Genomic DNA, 16,143 nt, shown 5'->3' with positions numbered 1-16,143 from the left:
TAATAATTTTCACAGCACCTAAAAAATGAGTGCCCTCTTAAAAAAAAGAAGAAAAATGAAAAAGAGGAACGAGCGCTGTGCATTATGGGAAACAGTATGCAAGGGCGACTGGTGCGATGCATACTGTGAAATTTTACCAAATCAGTAGACATCCGGGGAGTTTTGGCATACTGCAGATTTTGATATTGTTCACATACTACACACTAAATACTGAATTTTGGCCAAATCAGTACGTACTGCTAGTATAGTAGGCGGTTTTGAAAACAGCATATCTGTCAGTAGCAGCCTGTTGCCTCACAGCCCAAATGGTTGAATTTAACCTAAGTCGTACCTTTGACAAGGCAAACCAATCCGAGTTTATGATCTTAGACCAGCACGGGGGAATGCCTTTAAGCCACTTCTGGAACCCCCTTTAGATACACCCCTGAGTGATCGCTGTTGAACTAGTGGTTCAAACATGAGAAACCTGTAATGTGGTCACTTTCATGCCTGTAAATAAATGATATACCATTATTATCATAGAGGTGAGACTGTCTGTTTATGTTAGCACTTTTAAGCATCTTATCCGTCTCCTCTTTGAACATTTTCCCACTTAACCTCAATTGTGGTGCAGGTGTTAACTGGTTCAGAAGACAGTTGTTATAATCCTGTAAGCATTTGTTGTAGCTCTGTTTTTAAGCTAACAGATTCACATCATTAGTATCAGCGCGGCCAAATCTGGAAAAACTGGTCTCTATGTAAAGTTTTTAAAGCTCAAAGCTACATGAAACGCTCAACATATTTCAAATAAATCACTGAACAAGCTGCTGGCAAGGAAAAAAACAGTCAAGAGCCTTGCGTTGAAGCTAGCATGATAAACGACAGCTTCACTGTAGTTGAGGGTCAGTTAGCCAATGTTAGCATCAAGTTGTGCTAGCTTAACTTGTAAAGTAACCCTTCTTGTGTTTTCTTCTGTTTCTTTGATTACCTTTTCTGACTTCTTGTGGTTTTGTAGTCTAAGAAAAATAAAGGTTAAAGTTATTACTTTCATATGTTCAGTAGTATACATCATCAGAAGCAGTTTTCCTTCATTGATATCTGTTTCTGAACTAACATTGGCCTGAAAAAATGACATTATAGCCAACACACTGAAATGTTGAGCATGAGGTTATCTTTTTGAGGTTTCAGGGGTAAACTTATGACGAGGAAATAAGAAAAACGCTTGGAAATATTACAATTTAACATCTTTATTGAACGTTCAGCAGCAGTGCAACATGAAATGTTTGTTTTTGAGGCTCACACAATTCAGCCCTCATGTAAAAGTGTTCATACAGTACTTCTTCATAAGCCCTACAGTTCAAAGAATGTGCAAGTACACTTTAAAAACACTATATGTTCATAAAACGTCAAAAATGTGGTCAAAAGAACATGAAGAGCAAGAAACTCTCCTGCTGCCGTACAGATTCATCGTGCTCAAACAAGCTGAGCACATTTCTTATAATTGCTCGTTTGAGCAGTTTGAACTCAATGATTGGAAAATTGAAGGTGACAGTCCTTTGAGATCCAGCACATGTCTTTTCTGTCTCTTGTTCACACCTGCAGCTCCAAATACCATCCATTCCTGACTAATCGTTTTTCACAAAAGCTTCATTAAGGCCGTCACAAACATCTTGTGTTGTCAGTTTCAACTTTTAAGGCCACCTCTCTCTCCTGAGTCTTATTTTCCTTTGAGACGTTATTGGTTTTTAAAACAAAGAAACTACAGCCAACAGATCGTCCATACACACATTTCCCACTCATGCTTCTATCTCCATCTTTGTGTCTCCGTGGCTCACAACGAGGCCGATTTTAGTGACGCATCACCGCTTAGCCAATGAGCGCCCTTCGTTATGGACCCAGCATCACCGAGACAATAAAGTGGGGTTTTTTTTTGCCCAGTGATGTGCGAGGGGGGATGGGACTTGGGTGGCGAGGAGGAGGAGCTTGTGGCGTGGGCAGAGGGGGGCACGTGGCGCCCAACGAGGTCTCAGCCTGTCACAGGACATCACATCAGACTGCGAGCAGGCATGCGCACTTTATAACCTCCCCGCCCTGCCAGAGGAAGGGGAAGGAGAACGTGCAGAAAAGCAGACACCAATGTGCCTCAAACCTGTTTTTGTGGGAAGAAGGGGATCAGGGGAGGAAACAGCAGGAAATCGGTCCTGTCTGGCTAACGTGTGAAGTTCTCAAACACACACTGATGGTATGAAACTCAGGGAACATAAATATAAAAAGCCTCATATTTTCTGTGAGTTGGGGACAATGGCCTCACTTCACCCATACCAACACGCTAGCCATACATAATGATCCCTGATTTCCTCCAGGGTCCTATCTGCCTGTTTTTAAGCATCATAAACTCATTAATTGCTTCATAATCTCTCATAGGACGCATTTCTCTTTAGTCATCCCTCTTAACACTCCTTCCATCTTCCTGTTTTCCTCAAACAACATAGTCTTCAGTCTACCTGATATTTAAGGACTAACTGGAACTCAAAGACGTGAGTATGTCCTCCTCTCGTGTCATCAGTAAAGGCATTTATGCTCAAAAGCCTTGCATTGCATCAGCTTCCTGCTCGATTCTCAAACAAAGCCACTGCTAAAGCATTTTTTGCAAATTCACTATCGGGCTTTCGTGTGGAGCGGGCACGCTAGCATCCTCCTTGCTTACATAAGAGAAACAGCGTGTGTATGAGCCCCACCACTTCCCTTTGCTTGCATGACACCATAGATTCTCTGATTCAGGAAACACTGAAGCTCTGCAGCTCCCTCAGCAAACATTAAAAAAAGATCTGCTCAAGTTAACTCTGAAATGTTTTTCTATATGTGAATAAAGTCTTAATCAAATAGCTGTTAAATATTTCCTACAATACCACTAAAAGCCCACTGTCACTCTTGTTCAAAATATTCACAGCTTTATTAAATCATTACAAAATAAAGTCATACATTCATTGCATCAATAAAAACAAAACAGACTTGAAATATTCTTTGATTAAAAGTCTGCACACTCATGCAATATTCTGTTACAGTAACATGTTTACATGAAGATACTGCAGGAAGAGTTCTTATTAAGGTAGTCACACATCTTATCAACAGGACTTCATAGATTTATGTTAAAACGGTGAAATCACAGAAAAGTAACACCATTAAAAAAAAAGGTAGTGAGTAGTTTTAAATCCCTTTGCAGATCTAGTCTTTAAAACATGGCTGCACTTGTGTGCAAATATTCACCGAGACTCAGAAAGATTTCACACGTATATAGCATATGGACAGTTTGTGACACAGCTCTCTACAGGGTTCTCTTGTGGCAGAAACAAAAATACAGAAAACCTGAAACGGATTGAGTTATCTTTTCTTTTTAAATCCCCTTTAACCCTGTGTGTGTGTCTGCCATCACTTTGTTACAAGGTACAGCTCAGCTGCAGTCAGCCCTCCTTTAAAAGGCATCACTGCTCTGATTATTGAACTCTTCTCGGACAGGTTTTAAGCTAAATTCACAGTTTTCTTAGAGTTTCCCCCCTTTTTTTAGAGCTCAGAGCAGTATTGGTGGCATCCTGCAGGCATGTACCTTTGTAACAACTAATGGTCAGACTCAGCAGGCTGTCAGCTGGTTTCAATCACCCACCCAAACCAGTCCTCAAAACCAGTCCTCTCCACGATCCAAAGTGAGTGGCCCCCTTCTTTAAACCCCCCTCAAGGTCCCGATGACAAAGTAGAGAAAACTATTTGCAGCAGCCCTGAAGTCTCTGCGCATGTTGACTTGAGGGATCCCAGAAATTCAGTGTCTGAGTGTGACTATGACTGTGAGGTGAGAAAAGTGCGTCTCCGTTCCGGCTCCACGTCCTTCACGTCTCATCAGCTCGTCCATTATCTCCGTCAGAACGGTCAAGTCTCTGTCAAGTTTCAGGGTGCGGGCTGGGCTGCCTGGACCTTCTCCGTCATCTGTTTGGCACTGTAGTAGGACAGGCTCAGGCCCATGATGGCCAGCATCATGGCGATCTGGTTGACCGCGCGGTCCTGTGGCTGCGTCTGCACCTCGCCGGCTACTTGCCTCTGCAGAGACACAAAAACAAGCAGGGCAAAGGTCAGAGGTCAGCAAACATTGGAAACAATGTTGATCGTCAACAAAGAGGCTCAAGTCTGATTGGTCACACGGGTAAGAAGCAAACATTCAGCAAATATTCTGCCAGGAGGAGGCTTCCTCTTCAAAACATCAAACTACCACCAGTCACCTCTGCTCCACCGCCCTGCACCATGAGACCACACCTTCACCAACAACAGCCATTAAACATTTACGAGAGGGGGAGACTTTCACAAAAGGGGGGACAGTGTTTTGTGCACTGAGTAGTCTAAAAGGCCCATGAATCAAATATCTTACACTCTTTAGAAAGACTTCCTACACAGTGTGTAGGCACGGTTTCTAAACGTGCAGCTCCTCTGTGCATTCTTTGACCCCTTTAGCGCCTGGAGCATCCAGAGAAGAATGTGAGCATTTTAAACAGCTGCTGAAATTCACACTACTTCATTTAGAGAGAGTATACACCTTAAATTTACTGGCAAGAAGAGCCGCTCGTGTTGAGACTTTTAAACGTAAAATAAAAACTACCTACTTAGTCTGGCTTTTACGAAGGGTTTAACAATTCTATTACTTTTATGTTGTTGTATTATTTTTAACTCTGTTTTTTTTAAGTATTTATCTATTGATATTTTCAGCCTTTATTTTATCTTCAACTTTTATCTTTACCCTTTTGTATTTATTTATTTAAGGCATGTTTGCCTTTAATGGATAGTACAGCTGAAGAGAGACAGGAAATGTGGGGAGTAGAGAGAGGGGGAGGACATGCAGTAAATGGTCGAGGCTGGAATCGAATCCGAGGCCTCTGCTACGAGGGCTACAGCCTCTGTATATGGGGTGTGCGCTTAGACCGCTAGACGAACAGCACCCCAAACTATTAATATTCCTAATGTTGATTTGATGCTTTAACTTATTTCAATTCTACATCTTTTATTCATGTTGGTGTGCGTTAGCCTCCATTTTAAAATCCTTTTTCCTTTTATTTTTTAATATGTCTTGCTATTATTTATTTCTATTTCTTTCTTGTTTTTGATCGCTGTCAACCACTTTGGGTTGCATTTGATTTGTATGAAAGGTTAGATGAATAAAGCTTGATTGATTTTTCTTCCTGGTTAAATTAGCATTTGCAAACGAGGTAACTTTCTGCAAAAGGTTTGTTTCAAACGGCCGACAAAGTAAAAAAGAAAAACAAAATGGAGGTTATAGTGTTGGTCTACTCAAACCTAAAGTTTTATATCCTAAAGTGCAAAATGTAATCCCCCCTCAGTGGTCGAAATGCTTCTATAACTACTAATTCAAAAAGCTGATTTCACTTGTGCGCCTACAGTCGACTCTTATGTAACAGGCAGTCACTTCTCTCCGGTCTGTTGAGCTTTTGAGTCAGTTGAAAGCCATACGAGGGGACAGTCTGTGTTCACACATTTACACTAATTTGGAAACAAAGAGTCAGCACAATGCAGCGGTCCAGACATATGGAGGGTCACTGCTGGTGGCTGGGTTATAATGACAGCAGGGGATGAAAGGAGGAAATTATTTGCTAATGATTAGTGTCAGCACTAATTATGGAGGTGATGAAAGTGGAGTGTACCATCAAACAGCTTTGAGGCGCTTGTTGTAAAGAGGTTTAGATTTGATCCAGCTTTAATGCCGACATGAGCGGACGATGACTGACTAAAATGTTGAGTACAAAATATTAAATATTAGACCTGTTCAGCCATACAGTGAGGTTTAATCACGATATGACCCCAATGAATGGTTTTCTACAGATCCTTCTCTGTCGCTTATTTTCCATATCAGACACATTTACAGAGTAATTTACAGGTTTTATCCATTATGAGTATCTGTAAGGGAATCAGATGGCCGAAGGATGAAGCAGCACATACCTGCAGGAGGCGGAAGTATCCAGGGGTCAGTCTGCCCAGTCTGATGATCATGTCTGCTGGTGTGGTTTGAGGAGGGTTGTGACTGAGGGAAGAGCTGGGGCGGCTCTCAAGACCTGCAAGGACGAAATAGAGAATTTGCTTAGTATCTTTGCAGCAAGCGTACACAGAAACAACTACACGAAAGACTATTTCTTCAAAGTTACAAACATAGAAATACATCCTGGAAACTCAAATATCCATGAGCGATTATCAATGGTTGGATCTCGGGAACGTTTAAGTACATTTAGTATTTCTTGTCCCGTCTTGAGAGCCAAAAATCAAAGTCGAAGTCCAATATTTTTTGACTGAAGTAAGAGATACGATCTCTCTTGCGTCAGACTTTGATGAGTTTTCTGAAAGATATTGCTTCCAACAGGAGGAGGAGAACTTTGCCGTTGGCTTGCACATAAACTCAAACCATCTGAGCGTTGCATGAGGGAGGAACAACTCTCGCCTGCAGCCATGACATGAAGCACAAGTTGTGCAGGGGGGGGAAAAATGGACCTCATGCAGAGAGACCTTAACATTTTACTTATTACATTTCACATCTGGAATCTGGACTCTTTGAATGCCCGTAAAAACCTTTAACTCTTTATTAAATTATCGCGTTCCAGTCTGCACGAACAAGAGGCTCTATTCATGCTGCGTCATGAACTAACGCTGTGTGATTTCATTGATTCACACGTGGTCAATCGAATATGTCATGATGCAGAAAAAGGGAGGTTTACAGGATTTTTTGAGACTTTAAAGAAAGTCAAAGTTGAGCATTTGGAGGGATGGAAGTCAATGCAGCTGGGACTTGAAGAACAAGATGTTCTCAACAGGGAGTTAGGGAGATTTTGCATTTACAAAAGTTTGCAAACTGGGTTGATTTTACTGGGATAAGAATGGAAGAAAGATCATCCCAGAAAGACCAGATGAAGGAGAGAAGGCCAAAAACACAAAACTAAATGATGTTATCTTCTTTAAACAGCAAGGGAGGTCGCTGTCCGCTGGGATCAACCGCTTCTTAGGTGATCCAAAGAAGGTAAAGGAGGAGGATTTGGGTGCAGGTAAAAAGGTATGTGAAGCATTAAAATGCCAGCCTCTTTGAAGTTACCTCCCCTGCAAGAAAAACAGAACTATGATCCCAGCTTTTACAGCAGCTCCTGCTGTGAGAAGTCCCTCTTATACGCAAAAACCAACACCTTTTGACTCCTCACCTTCCAGAGGTCTTTGATGGCGGAAAAAAAAGGCCGAAATCGCCCGGTTGGACCCCAAACTCTCCAACCACGCTGAAAAATCCAACCAGATGCCAAACAGAGGGATGGACTTGAACTACTGAGAGCGCTCCAGTGTTGTGCTCCGCCTTTTTATACAACCCTACTGTCACCCAACCAGATCTACGGGCTCGCCTTCAACACACGCCCACTCTGAACACATTACACACATGCACACACTGCTGTCCAAGTGTATTACTCTCAGCAGGAAGCTTTCTAAAAACACACCCGGTCCCGCCCCCCTTTCAAAACCAGTTAAACCCACAGAGGGCTTTGGGGAAACCACTTACTCTGCTCCGTAGAGTGAAGGTAAACATGAGGATAATACGAACACAACAATACTCACAATCCAAAAGCTGTGTGTTATTAAAGTGGCATGGCACAGTGTGTTACATAACAAGCCTGATGTGCACATCTGAGCTCATAGTGGAGCAGATATTAAATGTTAGAGGCTGTCAGTCCAGAGTCTGGTGACGCTCCAGAAAATAAAGTTCCTCTTTTCTGAACATTTATTTCAGCTGTGTAGTCATTTCCCCGTTCGCTCTTATTGTTACATAATCTGTTTCCATCTCACTGCACTAACAGATGCAGCTTCTCTCAATGGAGCCTCAGACTGAAATGTATTGATGTTTACAGAATGAGTGTTTAGAGTTTTAAACAACTTCCATTTGACATGAAGTACTGAGAAAGTTCTTACCCTGTGTGTATCACAACCAATAAAACCCACACTGTACTGCAGCAGGCTTTGACTCCTCCCCCATCACTATTGTCTGCCAATGCATTATCCCCCTCCCCCTCTTTCGTACCCATCCCTACTATCATCACTCTCTCTCTCTCTCTCTCACTCTCTCTTATTCTCCTCTATCCCTCTTTCCAACCACTACTCGGTCGAGGCAGATAGCTGTCTAACATTAGTCTGGTTCTGCTTGTGGTTTCTGCCTGAAAAAGGAAGTTTTTCCTTGCTCCTGTAACAAGCTAAATACTATGAGGTGCAATGCTAATGGTGGATTCAGATGAGATAAGACTGTCTTACCCTGTCTTGGTGTTGGGTCTTTGTTAGTAATTTAACAGAGTACGATCTAGACCTAATCCGTTAGTAAAAGCGTCTTGAGATGACGTTTGTTGTGATGTGGCGCTATACAACTTAAGACTTCCCAATGTGCATATAATAATATTCTGCTATTGAAATGCTGAAATGAATGTATTCTGTCATGCACTGAAAGATGTAGCATGTATAATGACATTAATAGCTTGTTAATGTATGCTATCCTTCTCAAAATACATTAACGCTGCTGGCTTTTCCGATCCTTCATTTTTGAGGGTCCCAAATTTGTGAAGTTTGTATCTCATGAGCTACAAAGTACAAAAAGCTAACTTTGAGCCATGAAGTGATGGTTATTTAATTTAAAAATATATGCATCTATGTATTAGGGATGCACCGATCTGATCCTGGTATCGGATATCGGTTAGATCGGTCTCAAAAAGCTAGATCGGATATCGGTGACAAGGGGCCGATATATAGTGCCGATCCATATGGCAGATCTATTCATCTCAGTTCTATGCTTTTCTGTGTTTACAACAGCCATGTGCGTCTCCTACGTCATCAGCACAAGCCGGTCTGTGCATTTTTGCCTGGTGGAGCATGATGGAGGATAACTACAGAGACTCGGATTGGGTGCATTTCACCTTCTTTTGCCAACAACTCCGCCGGAAACTTACAACATGTGCAGCGCTAATGCTTCAATGGATTGCAGTCGCACTGAAAAATATAATGGAAGCCAAAAGAAAGAAGTTTACGTCAGCTGTACTGCACAGAAGCAAGAAACCTTTGTTTAATGGATTCAAAGTGTGAAAAAAACGGACAGGTTATTGGATTTAATTGTTCCGGATCCTTGAAATAAAAGGGATTCCACCCTTTGGTTTAGCACTTGGAACCCAGGTACAGTTTACCATCAAGTCAGAAAAGCCTGAAGTAGATTAAACATGATTCTATCCTCACATTAAGGAAAAGAGATTGTTAAATCAATACCAGGATCGGATCGGCTAGCGTCGTCATCGGCGGATGCCAAAGCCCAGGTATCGATATCGGTATCGGGACCTAAAAAGAAGGATCGGTGCATCCCTACTATGTATATGAAGGAAGCATAAATGAGCTTCAAGTGGGATGAAGTAGATACAAGCCAAACCCTGAACTCAACTACCATAAAAGTAACTCCGACGTCGAGCTTTGAAACTAGCGCCAATTACGAGGCTTCTGATTTCATCTTAAAACAGGATCACAATTAAGTCGCATTAATGACAAGGTAAGCTCATTTTTTGGTCTGGATTTGGGCTGTGATTAAAAGATTAGAGCTAGTGCTTAGAATTTGACTCCAAGCAAGTCTACGGCCAATCTGAGGAGCTCTTAGACGGTCTTACACTTAAGATGTCAAAAGATTTAACCTGGATCTGCGCATGATTACTTGACACTCTAAAAACTTTTTTTTCCATTGAAGAGTTAAATGTCTAATGATAGCCTGACAACAGGTTTGATGCTCGTAAAAAAAAAAAAAGGTGCCACCCTGGTGCAACCATGACAAAGCCTATCATGCCTTCATTGTTTTTGTTTTTAATGCGCTATTTCAAACTTACATGGAAAATCCCACAGACGCTCTGCAAAGCTGCTACCTGAAAGTTCTTCAAATTTCCCTGATGTGTCTTTAAAGCATAAAAAGATCTAGGAAGTAATTAGGTAGGTTCAGACATTGTAAGGAAGGAAGGAAGGAAAGAAGGGAGGCAGGAAGGAATGAAGCACGTGAGACTAAATCTCTCGTTTAAATGGCAGCTCCTCTGTCCTGTCAATAAGTGGACTGTGTAGAAATTACAGCCAGTTTGAATGTCCTGGCTGTGCTTGCAAACAGAAGAGCGCCTATACATTACACGTCAGCTCAGGTGTCAGCGGCTGGGAACATGCAATGGAAACATTTGACTTGTCTGTGCAAAGCTGGGTACTAACTGTCCTCAGAAGCTATAGATTAAGTCTGATCAGATCTGAAATTCAAAACTTCAGTGAGAGACTAGAATGGAGCTCTATTCACACACGCACTAAACTCAGGGTAAACGCAGGAAGATTCATTTCTAGCAAGCAGGAGGGGATGGTGATGCTACCATCATGTGATCGATGCACAACTGTTGCAAACTTTGTGCAAGTACTCTAAGTACTGTAATTTGTTTTGCTTGCCGGCATGTTCTATTCCCAATTTTTTGATTCAGCAAATACAGCTGTTTGCAATCATCATTGAAACAAAAGCAAGAAATACTTCATCACAGGGCAACAAAAGACATGATGTGAGACTTCCTGTTATCTTACTCGGCTGTTTCTCCTTGTGCTTTAAGCTCATGTGGTTAAGAATCAAACTAGTATTTCTATGGTATGCAAGTTTAACGTCACATATCTTGCAATGCACATTAACTTCATCGTTTTTTTTGAAGTACTTCCAGTCATCACTTTTTTTAACGGACATGTTACAGGTGTCGCAGACAGTTCTGTGTTTGTTGTGCTTTCACTTTCGGTGGAATAATATGTTCCTAGAGAGTTGCCGTAGCTGCCGTAAAACAGTTGTTTTTGCTGATAACGTTTATATCCCTTTAATTATTTTCCTACCTAGTATATTCAGTTAGGCGAAAACAAAAAGCACATTGTCACACCATAGACTATAAAATATGGACGTAGTATCCGGGACGTCACCCATCTCTTTGAGGCAAATCGTCGGGGGCAGTCATATTGCCGCTGTCGAGCCAGTGTGATGTAAAGAGGCAGGCTTTGGGCTTTGAGCCTCCTAGCCAACAGCTACAGTGTTCCCGCAGTCAGCTGTGCCTCTCATTGGAAGACACGTAATCTCAATATCTTTGAAATTTGATGTTTAGAAAAAAAATTCACTCCCCTCACAGGGAGAGCCGATCGAGAAGTGGGCTATCCAGACTACAGTCGTCTTTTGTAACAGGCTGTAAACATGTTTATTTCTGCTGTAAAGATCGTCTTTTTCCCATTCACGTGTATGTGACTTCCGGTACTTCCGGAGCCAGCCTCAAGCGGATCCTCGATGAACTGCAGCTTTTAACACCTCCGCATTGGAGTCATATTTTTAGACTGCTTCGGTCACACGTGCAACGCTGTATGAGTTCAAGTTATGTTGCCAGGTGCACGAGTAACAAAATGCTACTCAAATAATGAGGTAATGGCAAGTACTCGAGTATTCGTACCCATCCCTAGTTTTCAGCTGTGTATTTGTGAGATAGGCAAATGATACAGCTGTTTTGTAACCTTGACGCATAAGAGACCTAACCCCAGGATCTCAGCATTAGCTTCTTTAATTTTTCATCATGTTTATTGAAGGTCCAAACTTTGTAGAGGGGAAAAACTATGCAGCTGAAGTCTGAATGTTATGATTAGAAAAAACACAGAAAATGCTAACTCTGGACTGCCGAAGCATGCATGCCTAGCAATAAAAAAATGTCCAAGCTGCTATGCTGTATTTTTGCATTGAAAGTTCATTTCTTTTTGCAAATGTAAACAAGACAGGATCATATTTATCACTATTAAAAAAAACTGTGATTGAAAAACAGTATAAGTCAACGAAGTGTCTTTTGTTTGATTCTGTAATGTGCCGACATCTACATCCTCCTAGTGAGACATGTATTATCAATTACAATAAAGAAATCTTATTGTCAGTGGTCTCATTTTCTTTAGCAGTCAATAAAGAGATATGACGTGTAATTTTAATGTTTCATAACCAGTGAAAACTCCTCACAGAGGCTTTAAACAGAACTGAAACAGATGATCAGATTCAGATCCTGCATGGTTTCCACTCACTCAGCTGTCTGCAGCACAGCATTCCTCTCTAATCTCAGTGTTCATGTGAAGGACACAAGAATCATGAGTCAACAATCATGCAACATGCAACCAAACGCCTTCCTAACAGCTGATTCAGTAGCCGAGTCTGTGTTGGGAGTGGCTACTGGCAAGCTTTGGCAGAAACGCAGGTGAATCACCTGATAACTATTCAGGTTTATCTGAGGATCAACATGAAAGCAGAAGGGCGTGTTCGCATCTGTGCATCACCTGTGGCCATGTTTCAAAACAACCAGCTGCATACGGATGCAATGAGGATGAGCTGTAGGCCCAGAGACTGTGGAAGTGCAAACAAGTGATGTGAAGTTTAGAAGAAGTCTTGATTTCATCCAAATAAGACAGATGTTGAGGTTATTGTCAGAGGGATTGTGGATCAGAAACAGTAAATGCCTTTACATCAGGAGAATCTGAAACTGCAGCACATAAAAAGGATTCTTCATAGCTTTCTCAACGATTATTTATAAGAAGGAGGATGACAGTGAAGATTAAGGTCACATCTGCATCTTAAAAACATTAACTGGGTACATTGTGTTCTCAGCAGCAAACAGCCAATGACAAAACAGCAGCACTCCCTTAATCCCGCCTTCTCATGTCACATTTTAGTGCACACTGCAGCCCAGACGCCTGCAGCCGGGGATCTCCTGTGACGGAGCGAGGACAACGGGTGAGAGAGGGATAGATCAGGAGCTGCAGCAGAGCGATCAATATTTTCGACAAAACAAAAAAAAGACTCATCCTGCCAGGCAACAGACCCTCAGGATTACATCATCAACTACGACCTCTCCGCCTGCTAATATATGCAGCTGCTCCAGTTCAGAGCCGAGACAAGCCTCCACACTCATGACGCTTGCATGTACCCGGCTGTTGTCATGGTTCCACTCAGCTGTGTGCGCTCAGGCTTTAACAGCGTGATGCTGCTCATGGCAACAATTACGCAGAAGCTGATATATGCATGTGGCTTTGTTTAAAGTTAACTCCTAAACTGCACAACTAAGGTCTAATACTGCAAGAAAAATGAAGTGGTGGTGAATATTTTTCAAAAGCACACACTTCAGACAACAAAAACTCCAGCTAAACTTCAAGAGATTTTAAAATAAGACTTCAAGGATATATTTTATCTTCAGTGGGATGGTCATGGTTAGTTTTTTGTGTATGAAATGTCTGGAAATGGAGAAAAACACCCATAAATCATCAAAACTCTGACATATCTCTCCCACTTGCTGATCAAGTCACATTTCCTTATTGCTCGTTTCTCTGAAACAGCAATAATGTTCCTGGGTCAATTTGACCCAGGGCGTATTCAATTATCCAAAAGTGTCAGAACCACAAAAATCCCAATACACAGTTTTTTTAAATCAAATTTTTAACTCCATTACTAACCATTTAAATCAAGATTTGGTCCATTGGTGTTCTTTAATTCTCACAGATCATGGTACAATGAGGATAACTCACTCGTTTTTCATTAAAATTCATGTTAAAACTTTTTTTAAAGTACATTGGAAAGCCCTAAATATAAATACCATAGTTTTACATGACAGATTTGTTTATTTTATTTCAATTTTTTCTTTTTTGAAGAAGTGATGTTGATAAATTAACACAGCTCCTCTTCTGTCACATGCTGCCCAGCTTTTTATACTGCATTTAACTGGTTTGGAAGGCATACATTACCTAAAAACAGACTTTAAAAAGGGTCAGTTTGACCCACAACATAACAGGAGGGTTAGGCTTTAAATTTAATGCACACAACATCCTTTCATTGCTGTGCTGCCATGTTTAAAAGCACCTTTTTGGGGTTACACGTAAGTGTGTTTCTATAGGTCCAGGTTTTAGGTTACACATGGGGGAGGGGCTGCTCTTCTCCTAGCTTCTCAATGCATGAGTATAGGGGATGCCAAAGTTTATAGGGTTCACACAAATAATTTCCCCCTCCACCTCAGTCTTCTGTACTCAAGGTGTCCAAGTCCATGAAGCACAGGGCATGACCTCCATTTTGGGCCCCTGCTGTGCAGAAGCCAACATGGCTGACACACAATCAAATACAAAGTTGTACTTAAGCAAACAACAGATTGATGAAAGAAGCTTTGTCAGTAAAAAGGAGCAAGATCTCAGGACTGTGAATTAGCATTAAGCTGAACAGTTTGCCCCCCTGGTGTTAGAAACCTCCTGCTAATCTGACACATGGGTGTAAATCTAATCAAGGAGGGGAAAGTGACCCCAAAGACTTTAATCAAGCCTGTGAGGAGTAGCTGTGACAAAAAGGTAGAAAGGGTGTCTCTTTGTTATTTGAAATGTCTTCATGATACTTCAAGAACCAAAAAAACAAAGTCTGCACCCAAATCAGACTAAAAATAAAAATGTATCCCACTTTAAAAGTGTTTTTCACCAAATACTCAAACTGGCTTGCACCTTTGAGAAAACACCTTTAATGGAGAGGGAGAGGCAGTTTCCCAGTGTCTCTACTGGCCGGGTACAAAATGTACAGAAGACAAACCAGCTCACAAAGACCCCACAGAAAACTGAGATAAGGACTGACTGACTATATGTGCATACTGAAGGCATAAAGAGCCTTTAAAATGATCAAATACCTCTTTTTATCTACTTTGAGATGCAAAATGCAACCAAACAAAAGCTTATTTCAAAATAAAAGCTCACACATGCAGCCTTCAACACGAAAATCTTCATTAGAGAAAAGGAGGAAAAAATGCTGAATGCATGATAATTTGAAATAAAAGCTTTAGAGGACACTTTGCAAAAGCAACAATCACAAGTCTTTATGTAGCCTTCTCATTTTTCCTACCAGGACAACTTGTTCAAGAAGTTATTTCACATCAAAGAATTCATTTTATGTTGCTACAAGCCACTTTTATCAAACTACAAGATACATTCAGAGGACAAATGTTTTTTTTTTTTTTTTTTTTGCTAAATAACTCTTATTTTGTTAATTTCACGATTAGCTTTGCATTTATTTTGTCACTTTCCCCTTTAATTAATTGGGGTTTCTAAATACTCATTTTTACTGCCACATTTTGCATCAAAAAAAAGCTGAATGCATCAATTTTAACATGTTATGCTTCTGCAAAACCACAAATATTTCATTTTAAATCCAAAGCTAAATCTCCAAAACAGCAACACCAACCCACAGAAGACAATAGGACACATTTTCTTTTTTAAAAAAACGGCTTAACTGTTGTAAAACCAGCTCTTCACGCTTGTTCCTCTCCTGTAACTTACTTATTTAAGTCTTTTCACTATAAAAGTTGTAAAGTTAAACTCTTACCTGCAGCTGTTGGAGGTTTTGGACCGGTTTTTGGGGACGGCTGGGTTGGATAGTACACGGTGTCCACGATGTAAAGTATATATAGGAGGCCGGGGCATGTAGTATATGGAGGAGGGGGGTGGGGCAGCCTGAGTCCTGCATCACACACAACGCATGGCAGTGTTCATGTGAACGTCATGGACCCCCACGTCTGCAAGGAATGGGCTCGTCCGCTTTCTGTGCTCGCATGTGTAGCATGCAGGAACATTTTGTTTTCCTCTTTTCTGTGTTTATTTGTCACTTAGAGTCAAATGGCATCACATAGAAGACTATAATCCGCACATATGTTGAGTACACTCTGGAAATATGCTCCTATATGAAGTGACAAGCTGTTAACAAGATAGTAATCAAAGGACAAGAGGGATTTATTGGGTCTGTATTCACCATGAAGCACACATTTCTATGAGGGAAAATGTGACTGCATTATAAGGTGAGGTTAAAAGTTAGTACTTGATCACTAAAGCAGTGTCTCCAAAGTTAGCCTCCATGAATATAATACCAAAAATAAGTCATTTTGAAGATGTTGTGGCACTTTGATGTCACCAACTTTTGATAGTGTTGTAATTTTAACAATCATACAGTTTCAGACTCTCCTATTCTTAAAGGGGTTGAAGGACTTCTCCTCTATGTTGGCTTGAGACCATTCTTTCCTATCCCAACTCAAT

General features: G+C 41.0%; 1 long non-coding RNA gene across 1 annotated transcript; it reads right to left on the bottom strand.

The window, feature by feature from the left end:
* Positions 1–2,908: 2,908 nt before the first annotated feature.
* Positions 2,909–15,570, bottom strand: LOC117822901. Its single transcript, XR_004633278.1, has 3 exons — positions 15,440–15,570; positions 5,974–6,086; positions 2,909–4,068 (listed from the first exon to the last, which is right to left on the bottom strand). It is a non-coding gene; the product is annotated as an uncharacterized LOC117822901 (long non-coding RNA).
* Positions 15,571–16,143: the final 573 nt, after the last annotated feature.

Source organism: Notolabrus celidotus, chromosome 12, assembly GCF_009762535.1.
Source record: "Notolabrus celidotus isolate fNotCel1 chromosome 12, fNotCel1.pri, whole genome shotgun sequence".
In the NCBI taxonomy this organism is placed as follows: domain Eukaryota; kingdom Metazoa; phylum Chordata; class Actinopteri; order Labriformes; family Labridae; genus Notolabrus; species Notolabrus celidotus.
Note: the sequence above shows the minus strand (reverse complement) of the source record. Positions and strands in the feature narration are given on the sequence as shown.